Raw genomic sequence first — 10,504 nt, forward strand, 5'->3', positions numbered from 1 at the left:
GAATAAATCTGTGTCCAATAATTTTGTGTCCAATAATTTGGTGTCGAATCGATCGGTGTCGAATCGTACTGTGGTCAAACGGAACACGCCCCGTCTTATGAGGTCCCGCTCGTCGGTCTCCTTTTAAGTCTAAAGCTTTAGCTCTATCAACTAAGGACGGGACCGTATAATCAATTGAGAATGTGGGAATGAAAGGTCGATTCAGTAAAATAAGTTGATCATGCAAAACATTAATTTATTCATATCGTATATTTATTACAGACTTTCTCGGTTTTTAGTATTGGTAGTGTGGATGGATGTTGTGTTGCAAAATTTACAATTAGTCGGAGAGTCATCGCTCGCAGGCAAGAAAAGACAATGTATGTGTGTAACGCGAAAAGTGTGTGAGAGGCCTCCGGCGGATTATTACAAGTGTGAGTGTGACGGATGCAAGTGAGTGACGCCGATTCGTGGCATGATTGGCGAATTTAATCCAGGTCGATTTCAATTATTTCACAAATCTTTGAGGTGCCGGGGGGAAAGATAGTATAAAAGTAGGATACAGAAACTAGACGCAGGTCGTCGAGACGGAGAAAAACGATTTGACAATAATTAGTGGGAGCGTCCCGTTTGCCCACGTTAATATTACCCACAGTCATTATTGCCCACGTTGATTTTGCCCACGTTGCTTTTGCCCACGTTGATATTTCCCACGTTGCGATTGCCCACGCGTTGCTTTTGCCCACGTTGCGATTGCCCACGCGTTGCTTTTGCCCACGTTGCGATTGACCACGAGTTACTTTTGCCCACGTTGATATTGCCCACGCGTTGCTTTTGCCCACGTTGATATTGCCCACAATCACTATTGCCCACGTTGATATTGCCCACGTTGCAATTGCCGACGAGTTGCTTTCGCCGACGTTGCGATTGAACACGCGTTGCTTTTGTCCACGTTGCAATTGCCCACGAGTTGCTTTCGCCCACGTTGCGATTGGACACGCATATCAACGTGGGTAAAAGTAACTCGTGGGCAATCGCAACGTGGGCAAAAGTATCGCGTGGGCAATCGCAACGTGGGCAAAAGCAACGCGTGGGCAAAAGCAATGTGGGCAAAATCAACGTGGGCAATAATGACTGTGGGCAATATCAACGTGAGAAAAAGACTTCCACTCTAATTAGTGAGTCAGAAGGGTTAGAAAAGATAATGTAAAAGAAGTCAAAGAAATCAGTGGTAAGGGTGTCGACAACATAATGTCGCTTAGATAGATTTGCAATTTTATAAGTGGAAGCTAAAGCGAGGAAATGTTGTAGTCTGGGAAGTGGACTGCTAAGTGAAGAGAAATCGGTCGGTTGTTCATCTATAGAATCTGTATCTAAAGGATCTACCGAGATAGTGGCAAGAGAGAAGGAGAGCAAAGGGGAGGAGGAGAAATTGGTGCAGATTGCACATCTGCAGGATTAACAGAGGAATAGGAAAGTTCGGGGTATGTTGGAGAGGAGATAAAAGGAGTGAAGAGATGAGGGCGGAGGATTGTCCGCTAGAGAGTCGGGACTTATAAAGTAGTAGGAAAGAGATTCGTGCCACGAATTGCCGTCGCGGTGGCTGTGTGTGTGTTAGGGATGAGCATATGATACCGATATATCGACAATATCGATATAATTCTTTTGATATTCGATATTTTAGTATCGATATTCTGTTATTGATAATATCAAAATTTATCGATAATTTTATTTGATATTGAATATCGCATTGTTTGATCGGAATTATTGAATATATATATATAGCTCCCACTTGGAGCTTGGAGCTCCTGACGATCGCAAATAAATTATATTCACAATATCCAAGCGCATTTGATTAACTTGCCGAATGTAATCAATACGATTAGATATTATGAACACCGTCATGTTTATGTATTTCTCTATATCCTTTCTCATTTTGTCTATCGTTTTCCAAATATCTTTACTACTCCCCTCCTCCACCTCCATCTTCTCCCCCTCCTCCTCAACTTTCCTCTTTTCCCCACTTTTCTCGCCCTTTGGTGATCTTTGCACCTTCTTACTCATTCTAAAGGCCCACTCACCTCCCTCACTGCCTTTTTTTTTCCTCCTCCTCTTCCCTTTTTCTCTTTGACAAGCTCAGCCACTTATCTAATATCTCCCCTTCGCTCACCGTTCTCTCTCTCTGCACTCCCTCCGCGTCTCTAATTCTCTCCACCCTATTCAACCCTTTTCCACTTTTCTTCTCCATCTGACTTTCCCTTATTTTTGAACACCTCCTCTTTCTCCACTCTCTACACTTCTTTTCCCTCCTTTACGAACGCACCCTCTCTCTCCACCTTCTACACCTTCTGCACTTTTGCTTGCCGCGCCACCAGTACTCTTTTCCCGCTCAGTCTCCCTAACCTCTCCTTACCGCCTTTCCCGTAATGCACCCTGATCCCTCAAAATCTCCCTATGCACCTCCGCCCACTTCCCTCCCTTGTCACCTTGGCCCTCCCGCTCTCTTACTCCACTCTTCCACTCCACACACTCTCACACACTTTCTTATTTTCTCACGTATATTCTCAACTCTCTCAAACTCAACTGTCACATTTGCTACCGGAAGAGGAGCAGCGATTATGGGGCAAGTGTGGGGTATAGGGAAAAGAAGATTCGGGAATGATTGGGGAAGAAGAGTGTGGTTGTTTGATGTGTTGGTATGGGCAGTGTTGGGGTACGGTGTAGAAATATGGGGGTGGAAGGAATGGAGAAGCATGGAGGGAATGCAGGAAAGGTTTTTAAGATGGGTCTTGGGGGTTGATTGGAGGACACCAGGGTACATGGTGAGGGAAGAAATGCAAAGGGAACAGTTGAGAGGAAGAGCGGGGATAAGAGCGATAGGGTACGAGAAGAAGTTGGAAAGAGGGGAAGGAAGTGTAATTGCAAGGAGTTGTTGGGAGGAAATGAATAAAAGGGTGGAGGAAGGGAGGGTGTTATCAAACTGGGAAATGGGAAGGGTAGAGTTCTTTAAGAAGAGGGGGATGGAGGTGGGAAAGAGTGAGGGGATAGATGGGGAGGGTAAGATATGGGATGTAAGGAAGAAAGAAACTGAGATGCAGAGAAAAGAGAGATGGGAAAGGATAAGAGAATCAAGATCCAATGTGTGGTATAGCAAGATAAAAGGGGAAGGGGTACCGGGGTACTTGAAGAAAGGGTGGAGTGAAGAAAGGTGGAAAAGAATAGCAAGATACAGATTAGGTAATGAGATGAAGGGAGGAAGGTATTGGGAGGAGGAAAAGGATAGGAAATGTAGAATATGTGGATGGGAGGAGGAAAACTGGAAACATGTATGGGAAGAGTGTATGGAGTGGGGGGTAGAGGGAAATTGGGAAGAGATGTTGGGGGTGGTATTGGGGGAGGAGGGAGAAGGTGAGGAATGGTTAAAGAAATTGGAGAAAATAAGAGGAAAAGGTGAGGAGGGAGAGGAGAGAATGAGAGATGTGAATGAAGAGGGAGAGGGGGAAAGTGTGGTTAAGGTGTGAGTGGAGTGATTGGAGGGAAGAATGAGAAAAAGTTAATGCAGCGGAAGCGGAGGTCCAAAAGGGTAGGGTTAGAGGCGTGTGTGTGTGTAAAGAGGTTAGGTAGCTTAGGTTAAGGTAGTTTGTAAGTTAGATTAAGTTTGGCGGAATTAGATGTAAGTTAATCAGTAAGTAGTTATATAAGTAATGTTTGTACAAAAGTTTGTAACCCTAAGGGGAATCAAATAAATTTATCTATCTATCTATTATGAACACCGTTTAATTTCGTGATTATTAGATTTGTTCTCTTTTCATGCACTGGCTGCACTAGTTCAATCTTCCATCTTTTTCCTTCTAATATTTGTAAAAAAAATAGATTAAACANGTGCAGCCAGTGTATCGAAAAAGAACAAATCTATTGTGAGGGCCATTACGGCCATCACACACAAAATTACTTAAAATTGTAAGACGTAGCCGNAAAGAAATTGACCAATCAGAATGTATCCTATATGCCCACCACTTTTAGATGTAAATGTCTGATTGGTCAATTTCCTTACGGCTACGTCTTACAATCTTAAGTAATTTTGTGTGTGAGATGGCTTTTACACGTGAAAAAATTTTAGCCGTAACTGTAAGGTCGTAAGCAATTTAACCAATTACAAACCAGTATTATCTTATATTAGTTAAAATGCTGGCCAGCGATTGGTCGATTTGCTTACGACCTTGCGACTACGTCTAAATTATTGCTACGTGCAATGGCCTTGAACATCAAATGGAACGTATTCTGCAAAGGTGAAACTATAATTGAAAATAAGGCTTACTCTTATCTGTTCAGTTATAACGCACAAAACTGTATTGTAGAACAGGCTTTCAGTTATTACTGGCAGTATAGATTCTATTTTGAAGTTATTTTTTATTTATTTTTTATATTAATATAATTTTTTTATAGCTAATAATATAACAATTTAACTTAAAATTATATCATATATATATATATTTGTAAAACACATCCAGCGATCGGTTCTTACCACCGTAGAAATTTATTACTAGTTTTAAACTATATTAAATATCTTAATTCGTTTATGAAGTATTAGTTATTATTTTATTTTTAGATAGCAATTTATATATAATATCGTTTATTATGATATTTGAATTAATTATTTAGATGTTTAGTTACTGCTGTAACACATTTTATTTTTATTTTAATAATAACTGTAATACTAAATTTTAAATTATATACAATGAAGTTAAATGTATTAACTTATATACAATTAATTTATATACAAGTAATAACTTATATACAATTTATTATTATTATGTATTATTTATGCGATATTTTTGTTCCGATATTATACTTTATCGATATTTTCGTTCCGATATATATCGACTATCGATAATTGCTTTTGATATATTATATGATACAAAAATCGATATTTTTCTTTTGATGCTCGTCCCTAGTGTGTGTGTTATTGGGTGAGTGTGTATTCGTGTGTCGTTCGAGCGTGTGCGAGGGGTGTCTGTGTGCGTATCGCGGGTATTGTTGGTTAGATGGTTATTATAATTGTTTCTATTATTGTTATTATCGTTATTGTTGTTATTATTGGTGTTATTATTGTTATCGTCATTATTTCTATTAGTGTTATCGTGTCTGTTTTTCTTGTTTTTATCGCAATTCTTTTCTGTCGTCCGAGAAAGGGTTGTAACAATAGGCCTGCTCGGCTCCTGCTTGTTTAGAGCAAGGCTAATCGTTCGTCGCAATCTCTGGTTGCATCGACGGCGCTGGATCTTTTTTCCCGCTCGCGAAGTTGTTCTTTGGGATTCCACTTAAATGATTTTATGTAAATATGCTTGTGTATTCTCTTGGCTTTGCGACCGTTTTTTTTGGAGATGTTGAGCTTTATTTGTTTCTTTGATTAAGAAAAATCCGAAAAAGAAAGAATTTGGACGCCACCCGACAGCTTGATACTGCAAGTAGCCTTTTTGATTAAAGCTGAATTCGGATACTATCCGAGACGGATTGATATCGCGAGTAGCCCTTCCGATTAAAGCCGAATTCGGATGCCACCCGAGACGGCTTGATACCGCGAATAGCTCTTCCGATTAAAGCAGATTTCTGAGTGTGTTTTTCTATTTATTTAGTTGTTTATTTGTTTTCAAGTATCGAATAACTGTTTTCTCCGACCTCTCCAAAAATTAGTCAAAAGCTAAGTTCGTGAGTAGTGGAATTTCCGTATAAAAATATTAAACGATTATTAAGGATAATTATTGTTAAGACTTAATTACTTACATTAGTTGGTCTTTAACCGGAGTTGAAGAATTTCTCTCTCTCTCTCTCTCTCTCTTTCTCTCTCTCTCTTTTTCTTTCAAGGCTCGTACGGTTTCGCTATTGAATGAGCGTCTCGGCTATTTCGGCGGATTCGGCGGTGGTTGAATTGCGGCTGCCACTTTGCACTAAAGCACTTTCTCAACTTCCACTTGCAAAAAAACACTTTGAATCATCTCTGTTCGCACTTTGAGACTCTGATGACGGTGTCGGTTTAGTTGCTCTTTTTGGAACAAAACTGTGAAAGAGTGAGAGAACCTAGGGCTTGTAGGGCTCTTTCAATCGTACCGGAAGATTCGGCTCTTCTCTTCGCCAAGTATGAGCATTTAAAATTTCATTTAAGTTAATTAGTCTCCGGAAGATTGCCAATGACCGACGATCACTTTACTTCGGACAGTTCGCCCGATTTTTGGAGAAGGGAAAAGGAAGAGAGTTTGGTTTTCCGATCACGCCACATAGATCCTTTGATGTTTCCTAAGTAATAAATAAAAAAATTTGAGTTTTTTTCCTTGATAGTAAATTCTGTTGGCGTCAGTCGCTCTAATTTTTATGAGCTTTATTTTTTTGGATTCGGGTTTGTTTAGAGAGTTGCTCGGAGATGTTTAAAGAATAAATTTTTCTTGCTAGCTATTGTTTCAAGAACGGAATTTTTAAGATTATTACTAGTCGCAGCTTATTTTTTCATGTGCTGAAACGATTTCTATTATTGCTCTTATCGATTTGAAGTCCGAGTCTCGAACTTTGTTCAAGTTATTTATTGCTTCTAACTATTTACTAAAAAAAGGATTTGTTATATGTCGGCGCGTCGCGTTGCGAGAAAAAGAGGACCATGGAATGTCCAAGACGTAACAGTATGATTGGACACCGATTTATTTGACACAAAATTATTCGACACCGTACGATTAGACACAGTACTTTTTCCGATACCATGTAATGTTTAGAAGTAAATATTTTGTTTGTATCGTACAGTATCGTGCATGTGTAGGCGCGGGAGGAACTCTGCCGCTCACCGAACTATTCGACACTAAATTATTTGACACAATACGATTCGACACCAGATTATTTGACATTGTACGATTAGACACCAAAGTATTAATTTGGTGTCAAATAAGTTAGTGTCGAATCGTATAGTATCGAATAATTTTGTGTCGAATAATTTTGTGTCTACTAAATTTGTGTCTAATAATTTTGTATCCAATAATTTTATGTCAAATTGAGCTGTGTTGAATCTATACTGTGGTCAGTAAAGTATCACTTTATATCGAGGATGCGAGACTTAATCAATTTCTTGGTTTCAGCCACATCACCAGCTCCTTTTTTTGTCAGAATAATTCTCAGGTAAAAAACCATCCTGACAATCTTTGCAGTCGCTTGAGCATAAAACTCGTTGTTTCTGCGTTTCTTGCACTGGCAATTTGTTATGGGAATAAGGATGGAGTGCTCCGGCTTGGCGCGTGTTGCCGCCTTCCGAAATCCACCTCTCTTCAATTTCCGTTTTTGGATTAAATACTGCCGGAGTATGAGAGGCCTTGTTGGCCTCACGTTTCCCTGTCAGCATCTGCTTTTTAAAGCGACGATTGGCGGTCCCGCTAAATTTTCTGCAGGTTTTTGAGGCGTCAGAGCGCGCCTTTGCAATGTTCGATTTCTTTGGGCGTTTGCTTCCAGAGAAAGGGAATACGCTTCTTGGTATGTCCGGAGATGCTAAAGCTTTTACCTTTATCTTTGGGATTGAAGTGGAGATAAATCTTGTTTTGGTGTTATTATTTTCGATTTTTGTTCCCACAAGTACTGTGGTTGCGCGGCCTCACTTAGCCTGAGCCGCGAATGGCTGGAGCTTGGCTCCGTACATCTGGATTTTGTATCCATGAGAAACCGTTCACTACGCAACTTTCTTTGCGCCACGCAGCTCTCGGCACAGTCGCACACACCTTATCTTGGAGGATTCCTTTTAGTTGGACACAAACGGATCTATCCTTGAACGGGTGAGCACCGCCCGTAATCTTAAGCCGGATGATACTCTAGTAACCACAGTACGATTTGACATAAAATTATTGGACACAAAATTATTCGACATTGTACGATTCCACACAGTACAATTAAATACAGAATATTTTCCAATATTGTACACTTTTTACAAGTAAATATTTTGTTTGCATTACAAATTATCGTACACGTAGAAGCGGGAAAAGTGCTCCGTCTCTTTCCTTGCACTCCATTCCCGAAAAAATCTAACCTAACTTAACCTTTTTTTACGAGGGGAAATGCTTTATGCATCTTCCACCTCCCAGGGACGAGGTGAGTGTATGTGGGATTCCCTCACTTTATCCCGCAAGATGGAGGAGGTTTACCCATTAAAACCCGTGGGATGGGTGGCTTAGCAGCAGACGTTAACAGAAGGGTCCCGGAACTCCTGGCCAGGGACTTATACCGGTATGCAAAATACCGGTATTTTACCGATATTTTTGGGTAATGGTGTGAAAACCCTTATGCAAACCGAAATGCAGATATACCGGTGTGACGTCATACCGGTATATTTACCCATATTTACCTATATTTACCGATAATTTTTTCGTGATTTTTTAAAAGTAATATCTTAAAATTATAAGTGTTGTCATTATGTTGATAACACTTTTTAAGCGATTGATATTATATTAAGAAACTAACAGAAGACGATTTTTACAATTTATATATAAATTTGTCCAATACAAAAACATGGGCCAGAGAAAAGCAAATTTTGTACACGAGTATTTCCAGTATATGATATATCGTGCAACAAATCATTATGTTTAATTAATGATTGTAGACATGAAGTTACTGTAAGTAGTTTTAAATATATTTATATATACTAGACGTCGCGATTATTTTTTAAATAAAATATATCTTTAAGAAAATCATGCTACAAATCTATTGGCACATGCATCTTTGACTCATCCGCATGAATTTACATTAGTCATGCTACGTAATAAAAGAAAGCATGAAGAAATAGCTGCTTCAATTGGTTTATAAAAAAAAGCGTCTTTATATTTTGTCGGTCTATAAGTCCAATAAGCGGTAGGAAGATTAATTATGCAACAAAAATTGCTTTAAGTAACCTATCTAATTTTTAAGAATACCATTAATAGGAATACCGAAATAATACCGGTATTTTATTACGGTTTTCGGTAATGTATCGGTTTCGGTACTATAACGGTAACGGTAAGACTCAATTTCGATACTATATCGGTTTCGGTATACAATCTCTAATATAATACCGGTATTGAAATCATACCGGTATTAAGTCCCTGCTCCTGGCAAAGGATTATGCCGGAGCCCTCCCACCATCCAGGCGACAATGGCCGCCATTCCCTCCAGCAGAGCCGAAGGCTCTTCATCCACGGCGAGATGGAGGGTCACACTCCACTTTGCCGGGTATAGCGGGCCACGTGCAATAGAGAGTACGGGTCCCCGCCCGCACTCCCTGTGTGGCCCGGCGTCAAACTTCCTTGAGAAGGCCTCACAAAAGGGAGAGTTGTGGTGGTCCGAATTAACGAGCCAGCCTCGCCACGACAATTTGGAGGACTCCACTTCACTCTCTTTTAGAACCAGCCTCTCAGAAGGAGTGGAGGAGCTTCCTCTACTGACGGAGAGAAGTAGTTACTTCTTCCTTCCGAGCATCCTCCTTTCTTTTCCATAAATTCCAGCATTCCGTCAGCCCAGTGATTGCCGGAAATGACGGAAGCCGAGTCGTCCGGGAAGGAGGACTATTCTTCCACGGGACTTGTGTCACGTTCGTCCGTAATCTCCTTCTACTCTATCACCACGAAGCAGAAGGAGATTACGGAACCTTATTTGTCTTTGTCTCTAGAGACCAACGCCCTCATCAGGCCCTCCAGGGACAGGTTCGTTCCTATTTTGGCGACCAGCTCCTGGCAATCGTTGGCCCACTCGTGGACAATACTCTACAATGTGCCGCGCCGAGTCGCTGGCCGCCCCACACCTGTGGCACTGTGCCGTCGGCTCTTTATCTATTCGACACAAGTATTCACCGAAGCAACCGTGCCCGGTAAACCCCTGCGTCACTCTGTAGGTGAGGCACCCGACCCCTTGTTCTAACTACACCTCAAGGTAGGGTCGGACGACCTGAACGACTGCCTGGACGGCCGCACGCGGAACGTCCAAAAGTTGATCCCACTCGCCAGGCCTGACGCTTTAAGTTGGCGAGAGCCTTCCGAAGAGCATCTCCTTCGAGGCCCTTCTGCAACTGCTCGACTCGGCAAGATTATCTTGCCGAGTACATTCGAGCCAGGAGGACCAATGGAGGTATTCCCGCCAACACGCCCGCCATCTCTGTGGCTACAGTGCAAAAGCCGCGTATCACGCGGAAAGACACTACTCGTTGGGCCGCGCGAAGCAAACCGAACTTGCTCCGCGCGCCCGCCTTTGCCGCGACTTTCACCCACAACGGTGACCCATACAGAGCCACCGCGTGCACCACATTCGCGAAGAGACGACGGACCTTCTCCCGCGGACCACCAAGGTTCGAAAGTAGGCGTGCCAAAGAGTTGGCAACTTTCCGAACTTTAGGGGCCAGCCGAGCAAAGTGCTCCTCGAAGCGCCATCTTAGTTTGAGGTAGAGACCTAGGTACTTGAAACGGGTGATACTCTATTGACCACAGTACGATTCGACACCGCTCGATTCGACACAGATTTATTCGACACCAAATTA

This window comes from Pseudomyrmex gracilis, unplaced genomic scaffold, assembly GCF_002006095.1.
Source record: "Pseudomyrmex gracilis isolate BER0280 unplaced genomic scaffold, ASM200609v1 scaffold_764, whole genome shotgun sequence".
NCBI lineage: Eukaryota > Metazoa > Arthropoda > Insecta > Hymenoptera > Formicidae > Pseudomyrmex > Pseudomyrmex gracilis.